This window comes from Rhinatrema bivittatum, chromosome 5, assembly GCF_901001135.1.
Source record: "Rhinatrema bivittatum chromosome 5, aRhiBiv1.1, whole genome shotgun sequence".
Lineage (NCBI taxonomy): Eukaryota > Metazoa > Chordata > Amphibia > Gymnophiona > Rhinatrematidae > Rhinatrema > Rhinatrema bivittatum.
The window spans coordinates 327,975,672-327,992,092 of record NC_042619.1 but is presented as its reverse complement, the minus strand read 5'-3'; the positions used below and the strand labels follow the sequence as shown (position 1 = coordinate 327,992,092).

At 40.4% G+C, this 16,421-nt stretch overlaps 1 protein-coding gene across 1 annotated transcript in view; it reads right to left on the bottom strand.

Annotated features, from left to right (window-relative positions):
* Positions 1 to 16,421, bottom strand: part of LOC115092452 (neuroligin-4, X-linked-like) — a 663,771-nt gene that overhangs the window by 328,920 nt on the left and 318,430 nt on the right. The window contains exon 2 of the mRNA XM_029603289.1: positions 13,158 to 13,494. The gene's annotated coding sequence lies outside the window, so the exon portion shown is untranslated. The remainder of the gene's footprint in view (positions 1 to 13,157; positions 13,495 to 16,421) is intronic.

The window sequence follows — 16,421 nt, the reverse complement described above, 5'->3', positions numbered from 1 at the left end:
CCTAAAATACCTGGGTGTTCGGATAGGGTCTCACAACGGTCAACTGTACGACCTAAACTACAAACCGCTTGTTGAAAAGGTCATGGGTGACTTGGAAAATTGGTCGGATTACTCCCATTCTTGGCTAGGCCGTATGGCAATTATCAAAATGAATGTGTTACCCAGGTTCTTATATTTTTTCACTACTATACCTATTTACCTCTCTCCCTCGCTATTGCGCAATTGGCAAACAATATTGGGTCATTTCATTTGGAGACGCCGACCACCCCGGATAGCTCGGTCTATTCTATTTCAGTCTAAATCACGTGGCGGTTTGCAGGTGCCAAATCTATTGTGGTACTATGGCGCCGCTCAGCTGCGGGCACTGGTGGCTCTTCATAGTAGTAAGGATCTCCCTCAGTGGGTTCACTTAGAACAAGAGCAACTGGGCCGTCTACCCATTACTGCTCTTCCCTGGCAACCACAATCCTATAAAGGGGACAAGTTGAGTGTCGCATTTGCCCTCCAAACGACACTGAAAGTATGGAATATGTGGAAGCGGGTGTTGGTGGGGCGGGAACAATTTTCAATGATGACCCACATATTCTCAACTGCAATGGCATCTGACCAGATAGGCACAGTCAATCACCAAACGTGGTACCAAGCAGGTATATACAGACTGGGCCATATGTACCAACAGGATGCCATGATCCCTAGGGAGACAATGTGCGAAAAGTATAACATTGATAGGATTACAGGAGAACTGCTACAAACTAATACATCGTTGGCATTACTCTCCGGATCGACTGCATAGGTTTGCACCTAATGTTCCAGACACTTGTTGGAGAGGGTGCGAGGACAAAGGCACCTACTATCACATCTGGTGGCTGTGCCCAAAGATATCTCAATGCTGGAAGATGGTTATGGATTGATTGGGCAGAGCGAATTTTAAATATTCGGATAAAAGTTGAACCATGGCACGCCCTATTGGGTCTGCCTATGCCAGAACTATCTAACAATGCCCAGAAATTACTTATTCAATTTTTCATTGCCACTAGAGCGGAGATCGCTCTTCATTGGAAGCGGAATGTAGCACCACCTTTGGCAAATATTCAACAACGCATTCATTCCTATTATCAATTAAATAAACTTATCGCACTACATCAAAATCGAATGGCTACCTTTCGCAAGATATGGGAACCTTACAGTGTATGGCTGCTTCATCAGATGACTACGTAACCACAGCCTCCCAGACTTAGTTGCACACTACTGCATCTATTAACCAACATATGAGGTCTCAGCGCTTTGGGGGGGAGGCCCCACGACTGGACCTGAGTTGGGGTTTTGTGCCTGTTTGTGTTTTTGCTTTTATATTTGCATTTGCACCCTCATGCGCAGTCCCCAGTGGGCTATCCCTCAAACACGAGGAAATATCTGTACTTTTCCCTTTTGGTCAAGGCCTCTAACATGTCTCTTGCTGGCTACCGTTCTGCTGCATGCCTGTATTCTAGTAAAGGATAAATTGGCTCCCTTGCCTACCACTCTTACGTACGGACAGATCCCGTATCTGTTGATTGCATGAACATATCACTGTATGATTTTATTAATGTATGTTTACATCCATTACTGTACTGCTCTGGTCCTGAAGGGGGGGGGGGAGGGGACGGGTTGGGAATTGACGGTTATATCAAAATGTATTGGTACTAATAGTAGGAGTATCTATGGTTTGTTATGCTTCTTAGATGTTATACTTCTTGTGTAATTCTCTGTTTCGATTACTTACCAATAAAAATGTTTAAACACAAAAAAAATCTGGCCCATACTTTTTTATAGGCCAGAATATAAAAACTCAGATTAGGTCTATTTTTTATTTTTGCTTCTTACTGCTTCTCTGTGACCACAGTTTCCTGTGTTATCTCTGTTTAGCAAACTTGCAGGAGAGAGTCCAGCTGTTATACAGCTTAACCAAAAAGTAAGCAAAGGGCAGGAGTAGAAATCATAGGCAAGGAAGAACATGTGTGAGTTAAGAGGAACATGTCAAAGGACCAGAAGATAGATTTGACTTATGCCAACAGATATTATCGACCAATCAACAAGAAGAAATTACCAGACAATGGGAAACCTTGATTTTTGTGATAACCTCATGGAAAGGATTGACAGAAAATGCATCCTGAAACTCTGCCTCCCCTCCATTCAAATTGCTTAACAAGACTTCAACAGCCAATGATGTGCCTGGAGTCATCTAAGACATCATGTTAAGATCGCTCTGATGTAGACTAAGAAAAATGCATGAACATTGTTGCAGAATCAGAATCTCTGCAAATGGAGCTGAATTTGCATTAGTAGCTGAACTACAACAAAGGAGAAAAGCACTACATTCTCTACACTGAGGGCCGGATTTTAAAAGCCCTGCGCGCCGGCGCATCTATTTTGCATAGGCCGCCGGCGCGCACATAGCCCCGGGATGCGCGCAAGTCCTGAGGCTTCGTAAAAGGGGCAGGAGGGGGCATGTCTGGGGCGTGTCTGGGATCAGGGGGCGGTTTGGGGTGGGTCTGGGGGCATGGCACCGGCCCGGGGGCATGGTAGAGGCCTCTGGACCAGCCCCCAGGTTGGGTGATGGCACGCCAGCAGCCCGCTGGCGCGCGCAGATTTACACCTGCTTTCGGCAGGCGTAAATCTGCCAACAAAGGGAGGGGGGGGTTATTTAGGGCCAGGGGGGTGGGTTAGGTAGGGGAAGGGAGGGGAAGGTGAGGGGAGGCGGAAGAAAAGTTCCCTCCGAGGCCGCTCTGATTTCGGAACGGCCTCAAAAGGAACAGGCAGCGCACGCCGACCCCAGATTTTATAAGATACGCGCGGCTACACGCGTATCTTATAAAATCCAGCGTACTTTTGTTCAAGGCTGGTGCGCGAACAAAATTACGCGCTCGAGTAAATTTATAAAATCTACCCCTGAGAGTAGAGTGCTCATGAGAGTAATCTTGGCAAACATCAGACATGGCCCTGAAAGGACATCAGCTGGCCACTGGACATTCCCAGTTTGGTTCAGGAGAGGTACCTATGTAGAGCCATTAGGTTGTTTTTTTTCCCCCTGTTTAGGAAATCCACAGCTGGGTTTACTGGGATAGGACAAGGAGAGACAGACAGATATTTTCTAAATAAAGCTTGGTATGAATTCTTATTTTTCCCTGAGTTGTGTAGTGACTCCTAAGTGTTCTGGGTTTGGGAGTGCTAATCTCTAGGGATAATCCCAACAACACTATTCATGACATATCCCCCACTTGAGTCTACATGTGTCTTGAGCTAAAAAACCCATGGAAGAGTACTAGCTGTACCTGAGGTGCTGGGATGTAACATTAGTGTGCCTGGAGAAGAGGAGAGAGAATTGCTACCTAAAGCTGGCACTCCAGATTATAATAAAGGAATGAAGGAGTGCTGGTCAGCATAATCCATTCATACCATACTGCCAATGTAAACTAAGGCTACTCAGGGTACATTTGCAGCCCAAATGTTGTTAAAGTAAGTGGTACCAAAAATGAACAATTACAAGTTGAAAGTAATGCTGTACCTCCCAAATGCAACACATTTAATTTAATCAGGCTCAGTATATCATACACAAGCATGTTCATAGAAACATAGAACAAGACCACAGAAAAACACCATGTGGCCCATCTAATCTGCCCATTCGCCCAATTAATTTAGCTTTACGATTCCATTCACTCCCTTAGAGATCCCCTCTGTTTATCCCATACTTTCTAGAATTCAGAAACTATTTTTGTCTCCACCACCTCCACTGGAGGCCATTTCATGCATCCACTATCCTATCTGTACAGAAATATTTCCTAAGATTATTCCTGAATCTACCCCATTTCACTCTCATCGCATGACACCTCATTCTAGACCCTCCTTTCTGTTGAAAGAGGCTCACCTCCTGTGAATGGAAACCTTTGATATATTGAAATGCAGCTATCATATCTCCCCTCTCACCTTTCCTCTAGGGTGTACATATTTATATCTTTATATTCTATCCCCACATGCGTTAGAATGAAAAACAGTGACCATATTAGTAGCCACCTTCTAAATCAACTCCAACCAGTGTATACCCTTTTGAAGGTGTGGTCTCCAGAATTATACACAGTATTCCAAGTGATGTCTCATCAGGGACCTATCAGGGACAATATAACCTTTCTTTTTCTACTGACCATTTGTCTCCCTATGTAGCCAAGCATCTTTATGGCTTTTGCCATCATTTTATCCACCTCTTTGGCCACCTTATGATCATCAGATATAATCACCCCCAGATCCTGCTCTTCTTTCATGCTTTGAGGAATTTTACCTCCAATATTGTACCTCTCCCATGGGTTTTGCTTTTTAAATGCATTATTCTGTAATTTTAGCAAACATATTAGCAGCCAGATTGTAGACCATTCCTCAAGCTCCATCAGATCTCTCCTCATGTTTTCCACAACTTCCTGGCTATCTATTCTATGGTAGATTTTGGAATATTCAGCAAAAAGACAAATCTTTCCTGACAATCCTTCTGCTATGTTCCTCACAAAAATGTTGAAATGAACCAGTCGAAGGATTAATCCCAGAGGCACAGAGCTAGTAACACTCCCCAGCCCTCGTCAAAGAAAACTCCATTTACCACTACTTTTTGTGGCCTCCAATTCAGCCAATTTCTAACCCTGCCAGTCACTCTAGGTCCCATAACAAATGGCATTCAATTTATTTATGTCTTCTATGTGGAACCATGTCAAAGGTCTTACTGAATTCTTACTGAAGAACACTACATCTAGTGCTCTCCCCTGAACCAACTTTCAGGTCACTCAATCAAAGAAATTGATAAGATTCATCTGACAAAATTTACCTCTGGTAAAACCATTGGATTTTAAAAACTGTACTATCTTCTGTTTTAGCATTGACTCTATTAATTTGCTCATCACAGAGGTCAGACTAACCAGCCAATTGTTTTCATCCTCCTCCTTACTTTCATTTTTATAAATATGAACCATATCTGCCAGTCTCCAATCTTCTGGAACTACTCCCAACTAAAGAAGCATTGAGAAGGTCAGCCTATGGAGCTGCCAGGGCATCTCTAACTTCTCATAGTACCCTTGCATGTATCTTATCTAGCCCCAGCTCCTTATCAACTTTAAGTTTATTTAACTCCTCACAAACATACTGTTCCAAAAATAGATTGAGATTTACCTCACTTCTAATCTTGTGCTCAATTTATGTGGTCCTGCTCCAGGGCCTTCCACAGTAAACACCAAACTGAAATATTTTTAAGCAATTTTGCTTTTTCCTCATCGGGCTTCACATATTGCTCCCCTTTACTTTTGAATCTCACAATGCCACTTTTGCACTTCCTTCTATCACTAATTTATCTAAAAAAAATGTTTTGACACCCCCCCCCCCCCGATTTTACTGTATTTGCTATACTTTCTTCTTTGAGATTTTGCATTCCTGACTACTTTTCCAGCATCTCTTAACTTTTACAGATATTGTTGCCTTTCTTTCTCTTTCTGAGATCTCTTGTAGAATATGAATTCTAACCATTCCTTCCCCTTGCCTTTTTAACTACTTCTTTAGAAACTCTAGCAGCCCCTTTTTTCCTCTTCCTTTTATTTATTTTCCTAACACAAAATTTAGTTTCCCTCATAATATCTCCTTTTAATTTTGCCCATTGGTCTTCTACTTCCCTAGATTTTCCCATCCAGCTAATGGCTCCCTGAGATAGCTGTGGAATAACTTAGATCCTCATGTTACTACTGAATAAGAATGAGACTTCTGAAACCAACGTTGTCAATATATAAAATGTTATTCCTTAATCATGTACCCCCCCCCCCCATATCACCAGGGGGTCATCTTCCCTGTACTAGATAGCAATGGGTTCTCTCAACCAGGGTGGAAAAAATTTCTAAGGATTCCATGGAATAGGGGTAAGAACTGTACAAACAATCTAGGCAGATATTACCATCCAATAAAGACACGTTCTATACAAAAGCTGGTGCTCCAAACAGAAAATAATTTACTTTGAAAAAACAAACAGTTCAGCATATGCAAAACAAGCAGAGTCCACAGTATACCACTAGACATTCCAGTGACAAAAAATATATGGGTAAATGTTAAAACACCAGTACACATAAAAAAAGTGACCAGGCCACATGCACACCACAGGCTTTTGGAAAGGGCTTACCTGTGCATTTAATATTGTATAACTACAATATGAATGTTTCCAACATGCTAAAGTGAGCTCACGGAGTGTTTTTTTGTTGAATCTCTCTGTTAGTTCCCCCATAAGGTATGTCATTCAGTGAATCTTCTTGTAGGGACAAGTCTCTAATGTTAGATCTGTGCAATATGATATGTTTCTATGAAACCTGATATAAATGAGTGTATTATTTATGTTTTTGTTTTTATTATTATTATGTATGTTTTTATGTATATCGCCTAGGCCTTGCAGTGTTAGGCGATTAATACATTTATTAAATTAAATGAAATGAAATGTGGGTATCTCCTGGTAGGCATGGAAGAACAGGCTTTAAAAAAAGGGCTTGGGTGGGGGAAGGTTGGGACATGGTATGTGCTGGATGTGGACTGGCAGGGCCAGTGCCATTAGGCACTGTCCTGGTGAAGCGTGCACTGGCAGCCAGCCAGCCCCCGCAAGTTACTGTTGCTCGGAACAGCTGGGGAAAAAAAATACAAGTTAGAGGGTTTTTAGAGGTCGGGTAGGTTGGGGGACAGGCAAGCACAGTAGGTAGGGGGTTAAGGAAGTTCATTTCCAGTCTGCTCGTTTTTTAGAGCTGACTGGGAGAGAACTGGGGAAAGGCCCTATCGCGTTGTCATGCATATGTAGCAAAATACCTCCCCTTGCACGCGATTGGCATGCGTATGTGCACACAGGTAACGGATTTTATATCATGCATGCGTCTGGAAACCACTTGCACATGGACGCCTGTGCGTGGGTCTGAAAATTCACCTTATAGAGTCCAAGATTTCTCCAACTAATTTTGCAAAGATCCAGATCTTATAGTTAATAAGGATCTTCTTCAGGCTCTCTTATGGTCACAGAAAGCTATCAAAATCTCTCTAGTTCTTGCTCACAGTACTTACACTCCGCTGACCCAGAGAAATCCTCCCCTTGCCTCTGGTATATAGATCCTCCAGGTCTCAATTCTGGAATATCCTTAGAAAGAGTTCTCTTCCTTTCTAGAGACACTCCAAAGGACTGCAGAGGAAGGCCAGGAACCATTCTTCTTGTCATGGTTTCTTTTTCTCTCAGCTCCTTTACTTCATACAGAGGAGATATATACCGGATCAATTCTTCAGACCGACACCGAACTCTGCCAGATTTCCCACTGCTTCATGGGAGGCATATTTTAAACTGCTGTTCTATCTCTTTTAGAGGAAGAGCCACTCTGTCACTCTGAGAAATTACATACCCACCCCTTGAACTTCCTCTGAGCCTCCTTTGCAAGAATATACCCAATGGTAATTGATGGAAAACATTCCATGACATTCCTAAAATCTTAATAAACCCTCCACTACTGGAAGATTTTCAAAGTTAGCAACCCTTCAGGCTGAAAGATTCTGCATGCTAAAACATAGTCTCACTCTAGTGTAGTCTATTTGGCCAAGCAGGAGCCACTATCAGGAATGCCACAGTCTGTAACTGACTACTTTCTCAGAGTGTACACACACTTCTTCACATATCAGTCCTTTGCAGGAACTGGAAGTATACAATAAAATTTGATTTTTATTTAATTTCTGAAATGTATTCATGTTTAAAGATTTTTAAAATATCTCTTCCTACTTAATACAGTTTTATTATTCAGCAAAGTAAATCAGGGGCACTGCTGTGCTGACCTGCACAGGAACCTCATGAGACCTCATACTGATGCATGTAAAGTCCGAATTTAACACAAATGAGTGAAGCTTAAAGAACAATATTTAGAAACACAGGCTGCGGTTTACATTATATTTGTTCAATAAAATATAAGAGCTAAATAAAAAATATTTAGTAGGGAAATGAAATAGAAAGCTAGGAATATTTAGAGAAGAAACAATACAAGCAAAGAAACAGACACATTTATATTTTATTCAATCTAGACATTATAGTCCCTTTGATTTTTCTCCCTCATTGAGTTTTCTATATAGTTTCTTGAGCTTCCTGGAGGATTTATTAATAGGGGACTTCATTTTCAGCTTTACATTTGTTTTTCCAATGAATTTATCAGTGTTTTATTATAACAAAAATTGGGAGAAAATCAGTAGGAAAAAATGAGCCATTTTCTCCTTTATTTGTTTAAAAGGTTTGTTAGCCACACACTCCATTGATCACAGCAGTGTAGAAATGAACACAAATATAATATACAAATAAGAAACATCACAAATAAACATAAAATTCAATTAAATTCAAAATCCCCAAGCATCTCTTCATTAATTTGGCCTTGCTATTACATAATTTCTACCATGCTTAAAATACAGCCATACAGATGTTCTTGTACTCATATCTAATTTTCAAAAGCTGCTTTAGATAGCCAGGTTTAAAAAATGTTTTTAATCATTTTAATATCTGTCATGGCTCTAAAGTAGACCGGTATTATGTTCCATAATTTTGGCCCAGTGACTGAAATTGCTCTATTGCAAATTATTCATAGGTGTGCTTGTTAAATTGAAGGAATACTTAGTAGTCTAGTATTTGCAGATCTTAAAAAATGCACAAGGGTGTACAGATGTAAACTGGCACCAAGCCAAACCATATCAGGATTATAAATGATTATTTGTAATAACAATAGTACGTGTGTACTTTTGTAATGCAATGGAAGCCAATGCAATTCCTTAAGAATTGATTTATTATGATCATATATTTGGAACCTGTAAGAACTCTAGCTGCCGAATTTTGTAACATTTGTAATGCCTTAATATGTGTAACTGGAATTCCTAAGAAGGAATTACAATAATTGAATCCCACAAAGTTAAAATTAAATGAAAATCATTTAATATCGATAAAGTCCCTGGAAAAATAAAATAAAAACTGAAAATAAAAGTCCCTTTTTTATGTAGTATACTTGTTGCAAGCTATCCGTTTCTCACTCTTTAATTTCTGAGCAGTCTACATGAATAGCTTTGAGTACATTAAATAAAGACTATAATCAAAGTGGGAGGTAAGGGTAAAAAAGCAATTGGATTCTTGCTTGCTAAATGAAACCCAAAAGAATTTAAAAACATAAAACAAAAACAAGAAGCCTTTTAGAAATCCAATAATATGTATACAAATATCATGCTGAGCCTAAATAATTACCCACATTTTTGCCATTTTGTGACTATGAGAAACATTTAGATATGCTTTTAGAAGTAACTCCATCTTATTCTGATATAAAAAGACAAATTAACTACATGGGCCATCAGGTCATCATCTGACATCATAGTCTATGTTTTTATGTTTTACTTGACCTATTAAGTCATTGGTAATGAATATTAGGGATGTGCACAGCCAACATTTTTGGCTCAGCTCATTAGTCAATTTTTGCCAGTTTATTTAGGAAAATTTCATTTCAAGGAGGAGAGGAATATCATTTGTTTTTATTTTAGATAGTGAGACACATCATTTTCTAAAATGAATAAAAACAATAATTTGTTTTTTTTTTCAGGCTTTTATTGATTCATTTCAGATTTATTAAAAGAAACCAAAAATGCCTTTTTTTCTGTTAGAGAAACACATTTATTTAAAACAAATACACATCCCTAATGAATATTGACTTTTTAAAATATGGAAAAGAAGAATCAAATCAATAGTAAAGATATACATCTTCCCCTTCCTTACCCAAACATATACCACCACTGTTTGATCCTAAAACATTTTAACTTAAAATATATGAAACTGAAAATGTCAAGTCCTTATGGACGTGACAAAATATCTATTTATTTATGGTTTATGGTTTATTTGTTTTTTCTATACCTACCGTATCAGTGGGAACCTTCACAATGGTTTACAATCATTTAACAAGGAAAGTACAATAATGCAATAGTAAAATAATGATAACAGTTATCATATATAAAGAAGAAAGACAATAGTAATGGCAGTTAGAGTATTCTGAAATGTTGTAGACTAAGATATAAATATCAAAGGACGATAAATTGTGGGAGCATGGCTAAATAGCATAATAATGAAATAAACGAAAACAGATGCAAAGCTTGATATCTGCTTATCTAATACTGTCAGCTTCTGAAATATTGTGAGCTTATCCTATACCGTCTTTGTAGGCTTGTCAGAATACCCAAGTTTTGAGTAGTTTTTTGAAGAGTTTTGTGTCGTTTTGAAGCCTTATGTTTTCTGGGAGTGAGTTCCATAGGTATGGTCTGGCTATTGATGTCACTCTTTCTCTGATTGTTGTGAGGTTTGCTGAGGAGATTGGGGGGAATTGCTAGTAGGGCTTTGTTTGCTGATCTTGTGTTTTGCTGGGGATGATGCCTTTGGAATAATGTATTTTGGTAGTTGGGTTCATTGTTATGTATAGTTTTGTGGATTATTGTGAGCATTTTGTGTTCAATGCTTTTTTCAATGGGAAACCAGTGCAGATCTTTTAATAATGGGGTGATGTGTTCTGATCTTTTGTGTCTGGTGAGAATTCTGGCTGTGGCATTCTGAAGTATCTGGAGAGGATGTGTGGTTGTTTTGGGGAGTCCTAGGAGTAGTGAGTTGCAGTAGTCAGAGCATGAGAAAATTAGAGATTGCAGTATTGTTCTGAATTCTGGTTGGTTTAGAAGTGGTTTCAGTCGTTTAAGTAATGCGAGTTTGTAGACGCCCACTTTGGCTTTCAGTGTGATGTGTTTCTTGAAGTTCAGTTCAGGGTCTAGCCATATACCTAGGTCAATATCAGAGCAGGATTAATAGGCACTGGGTTTCTATGTGTGTGTGTGTGTGTGTGGGTGGGGGGGGCGGAGGAGAGGGGGACACTGAAAGGAGGGGTTCCCTGAAGAGACCATGTGGGAGTTGCCCTGGAACATCCCTGACCAGATATTCCACTTCCTCTCCTAATACACTTATCCAGATCCTTCCTCACCTCAATGAAAGGAGAATTTTAAAAGCCCCATGTGTGTTTAAGCCAAGAGACACATAAAGAAGTTGGGCCAGCGTGCACTGCATGGATTTGAAATGTGTGGGAGTACACTAGTTAACTCCTGGTACGTATACAAAATTTGTTTTTCAAAAAAAGGGGTTGGGTGTGGGTGTTGTCAGGGTGGGGCATGGATATTCCTATATTTCTCAATGAAATCTGTGTGTATTTATGAGCATAAGCGTGTGCCGGGGTCCCTATCGCATGTAACTTTAATTCTGGTATGGATGGCGTGTAGGTTCTGAAACAAAAACCACTGAAGATGTTGGTGGGGTTTTAAGGGTTGGGAATAACAGGGTAAAAGGCAAGCTAGTTAACTAGGAGGGTTAGGAAGTCCTATCCTTTACCTGTGTGAACTGGGAAAAACTTGGGAAACTGGTAATTGTGTTAGAACGCATATCTACAAAAATCCCCCCACTTACGCAGTTGAAGCAGCTGTTCAGCTTGGAGAAGAGATGGCAGAGGGGGGGATATGATAGAGGTCTTTAAGATCATGAGGGGTCTTGAACGAGTAGATGTGACTCGGTTATTTACACTTTCGAATAATAGAAAGACTAGGGGGCATTCCATGAAGTTAGCAAGTAACACATTTAAGACTAATCGGAGAAAATTCTTTTTCACTCAACGCACAATAAAGCTCTGGAATTTGTTGCCAGAGGATGTGGTTAGTGCAGTTAGTGTAGCCGGGTTCAAAAAAGGTTTGGATAAGTTCTTGGAGGAGAAGTCCATTAACTGCTATAAATCAAGTTTACTTAGGGAATAGCCACTGCTATTAATTGCATCAGTAGCATGGGATCTTCTTAGTGTTTGGGTAATTGCCAGGTTCTTGTGGCCTGGTTTTGGCCTCTGTTGGAAACAGGATGCTGGGCTTGATGGACCCTTGGTCTGACCCAGCATGGCAATTTCTTATGTTCTTATGTGTACATCTATATAAAATTGTGCACACATGTATGTGTGTCCAGCCTTGTTTATGCCATGTGCATATAAAGCGAGTATGTTATAAAATGACCACCACCATTGGCACGAGCCAGCATATGTGCGTACTTGTGCTCCTGTGCCGCTGTTTAAAAGTTACCATCCCCGAGTTTCAGCAGCACCCATAGCTGCAACTGCAAGAAAATTCAGCATGGGGCCTGGAAGCCAGCACTCGCTCACAGCCTTGGGGTGCCTTGTCCCTTTCTCCACATTGGTATCCTATCGCTAAAGAAATCCACTTCAGTGCCTGTGAGCACATGCTGACTCACAGGCTCCATACTGAATGTTCTTACAGTTGCTATAGCAGGCACCACCTGAATATAATTGTCAGCTGTTTTATTCAGTTCTGTGCCAGTGGAGGGGCTGAATGGTGGCATGATGCCTTCAAAATCGAGTGTTGGAGAGGTAGTTGTCTACATTGCATATGCCAATGCTGGGAATGGGGTGTTGGAGACAGGGAAATGGAAATGGAACATTATTAATGCTTTTTGTATGGAAATTGTGACTTCTCCATAAGGAGGCATGCTGACTATTTTATTTTACTTGAAAATCAACGGAAAGAAAGAGTAGAGCAGTAGAGTTGATAAACTGATTTGCACAATAGTCCCTATCGTTCTTGAAAACTTAAAAAGAATGTAAACTCTCATCCAAGTTCTCTGTTGATTGCATTTTAACCGGTTTGATTTGTATCCAATGCAAGAAGATCGGTATATAAAAGCCAAAAATAAATACATTTTATTGCAGCAGTATGCTTTCATAGCTTGAGCTTCAGCTCAATCCATTGTCTGGATAGGCAACCTGGTACAGTATATCCAAGTTAACCAAAGTTGAAGAGCATCTTTTGTATATTGCTTTTTCCATATATTCTTATGTTCATTTGTAATTCATTTAAGAGAAATACATTATCCTGGTTCATAAGGCAGAGGGTAATCGATGCAATATACACTTTTCATTTTAAATAATCTCTTGATGCTTTTTGAGATACTTGTAGTCAGGGATCCTACTTTATTGTACTAGTGATAATTGACATAGAAATAAATAAGTGTGGGTTCTACCTACAACCCACAAAAAAATCCTTACCAGTGAAGTTGTACAAAGCCAGTAGAAACATCACCGTAGATGGGGAGCCAGGCCGAAGCAGACACAGCAATGGCAATCTCACCCCACTACTGTAAAGTCTGGAAATCAAAGTGCTGGGATACTGGACAGACAGACCAGAGCAGCCACGGTAGCAGCAATATCACCATATCACTGCAGTGCCAGAAAACAGGGGGACGCTGGGGGAGCCAGTCTGGAGCAGCCACAGCAATGGTAATATCACCCCATCACCGCAGAGTTGATAAACAAAGTACCAGGATGTCAGTGAGCCATGCCAAAGAAGCTGTAGCAGTGGCAATAACGCCACACCACCGTGGAGCTGGAAACCAAAGGAGAAAAGGCAGATGAAAGGACCAATATTTAATGTAAGTGAGGTACACAGGAGGGAGGGGAGAAGAAGCTTTTAGAGGATGCAGTAGTCATGCAAGAACTGTACACAAAAAGGCTAATGTACTAAAATACCTTCAATATTGCAAAGTCCAGCTTGTGCATATAAATTGGAACTTGAGTGCCTAAGCTGGACTTAGGTACACAGTTATCCCTTTTTAAACTTAAAGCAGACTTGGAAAATTGTTTTGGCTTCACATATAGTAACCTTATGTGTAGAAAATGTTATGCAAATTCAAAATTAAGGAGCTGCTGTGATGCAAAATCATGCAAAGAAGTTCATTACATATGTTTACATCATTTAAAATATGCACAAAAAGGCCTTTGCAGATCTGTTGAAAAAAAAAAAAAAGAACCACCTCAATGAGATACAGTTAGATTATTTGCAAAGCTATCCATAGGAAACTTTTCCTCATATGTTTTTTATTAGGCTTGTTTGCATATGAAACCTGGTAAAAACTAAAGTGTTGAAAATCCTGACTTCCGAGCAAATGATGATGCACTTTATCATATCAGCCCCAAAGAAAGGAAAGAAGAGCCGAGACCCAATAAAAGAGTGCTTTACATCAGTCACTGGAATGAAGCAAACATTGCTGAACTAACAAATGGTTTTGTGAAAAAATAAATCAATACATACAATCCATAATATTGAATTTGCATGAAGTATTCTTAATTTGAAAGTGGGCCTACATTTTCATTTGTTGTTAGTAATTAGAAAGCACAAGAAAATAAAATGAAACATGATGAAAAATGTTCTTTTGATATATTTTAGGAAATGAAATGCAATAAAATAGGGCCCCATGTTTGCAACCCCATTTCATAGAGAAAACTGCATTAGAATGAAAAGCAAGGATGGGTTTATCTCAAGCTCAGTTTGCCACTATAGAGCTAATGGGTCAAAAGTAATATCTGAAAGCAAGTACTAGCTGCTTATCACTTTTGATAAGCAGGAGGAGAGAGCATTTTTCAAAATGTTGATCCATGAGTAAACATGTGTATACCAGCCTAACATACTTATTTATCATTTTCAAGCCTTCCAATTATGGATAAAAGTGTGCATGCTGTCTTAGCCTGCATGCTTGTACCTGTGGGGAAAAGGGGGTGAGGTTAGATCAGGTGGAGGAAAAGTACATGAAGTGATTTAATTGTGAGATCACTGCAAGTGCACCTGCTACAAAGCAGTATGGCACTCCCAGTATGCCTGCTAGCTCACATTTTCAGTGGAGAATGCTTTCCCTTCAAAATGAGTTTGTTTTGTGGACACTGACCTGCAAGCTGCATGAAGAGAATGAAAATCCCCTCTCCCCTCCACACTTAGGCCTAGATTTTCTAAGACACCGCGGCGGCGTGAATCGCGCGGTACTGTGGGGTGGGCCTGCTATGGCCAGCAGCAATCGCACCTCTGCTGTGCGATCGCTGTCGGCTTTCGCACCCAATAGAGCCGCCGTAAAAGGTGGTGCTATTGGGCGCGAAACTGGAAGCGAAAAGGATCCTTACCTTTTCGCTGTCCATGCTGTCTTCGCGGTGTCCGCCCCGGTGCCGCCCCGACTCCTTCTGTTCCGGTCTTGACGCCACCCCTTTTTAGTGATCGTGTGTGATCGCTTTGAAAAATGACCCCCTTAATGATTTATTTGATGCTTGTTCATTATGGGGCAGATTTTCAAAGGCTACATGCGTAACATACGCGTAAAACCCGAGATAATCTGCCCCTGCGCGCGCTGAGCTTATTTTGCATAGGCTCGGCGGCGCGCGCATGTCCTGGGACTTGCAAAAAGAGGCGTTCTGGGGGCGGGGCCATGGGTGGGGGCGCCATCCCGGGGGCGGGACCGAGGCCTTCGGCACAGCCGCTGTGCTGAGGGATGGCGCGCTGGCAGCTGGCCGGTGCGCGCAAGTTACGCCTGCCTGGAGGCAGGTGTAACTTTTGAGATAAAGGTCAGGAGGGGGTTTTAGTTAGGGCTGGGGGGTGGGTTAGATAGGGGAAAGGAGGGGAAGGTGGGGGGAACGGGGAAAGCCACCGGGGCTCCCCTAGGGCTCTGCGCACATGTTATAAAATTGGGTATAGATTTGTTCGCACCAGGTTACGTGAATAAATCTATGCCCTCACGCTGTTTTTAAAATCTGGCCCAATGTTTTCTCCTCAGTTTAAGTAAAAGGTTAACATGCAATTTAGAAATATAGGAAAATATAGTTGTACTTGTAAGAAATTAAAAATTAAACTGTAGAACTGCTACCATTTAAAAAAAAATGCATCAATTTCAGACCATCCTTTAAAAATGTAAAGAAACTGAAGTTATTTTACTCCCTTTGGAATTTTTAAGAGCGTAACTGGGCAGTAACCATAACTAGATCCTTTACATTGTGATTACTGTTGTAAAGTTTCAGACTTATGCTGACACAACCATTTTTCCACGTTGAAAAAAATATTCTGTGTAATTACCATCAGTCAGATTTATCATATTCACTAAGTAAACCTTCATTTACTTGTCGATTAATAAAAAAAGCCAAAGATGTGCCCATCCAAGGTAAGTTATTTAACATCTAAACCTTCCAAAGATTATCTCGGATTTAGTTAATTTGTTTTTTGAGGGGGTGAATATTCAAAACCAATTACATGCACAAAATATGCATGTAAATGGCTATTTTAAAATAATTCAGGGTTTAATGTGCATAAAATATGCACATAGCCCGATTTTGAGCATACTTTTACACAGACTGGGGAAAGGTGTTCCAGGGTGTGGAGATGAGACTTTTATGTATATATTTTGCATTGTTAAAACAAGCATCATAAGTTAGCATGCACAAGCTTTGCTCTCAATAAAGCACGTGGTACTTTGCGTACGTACCAGGGCACTTACAAGG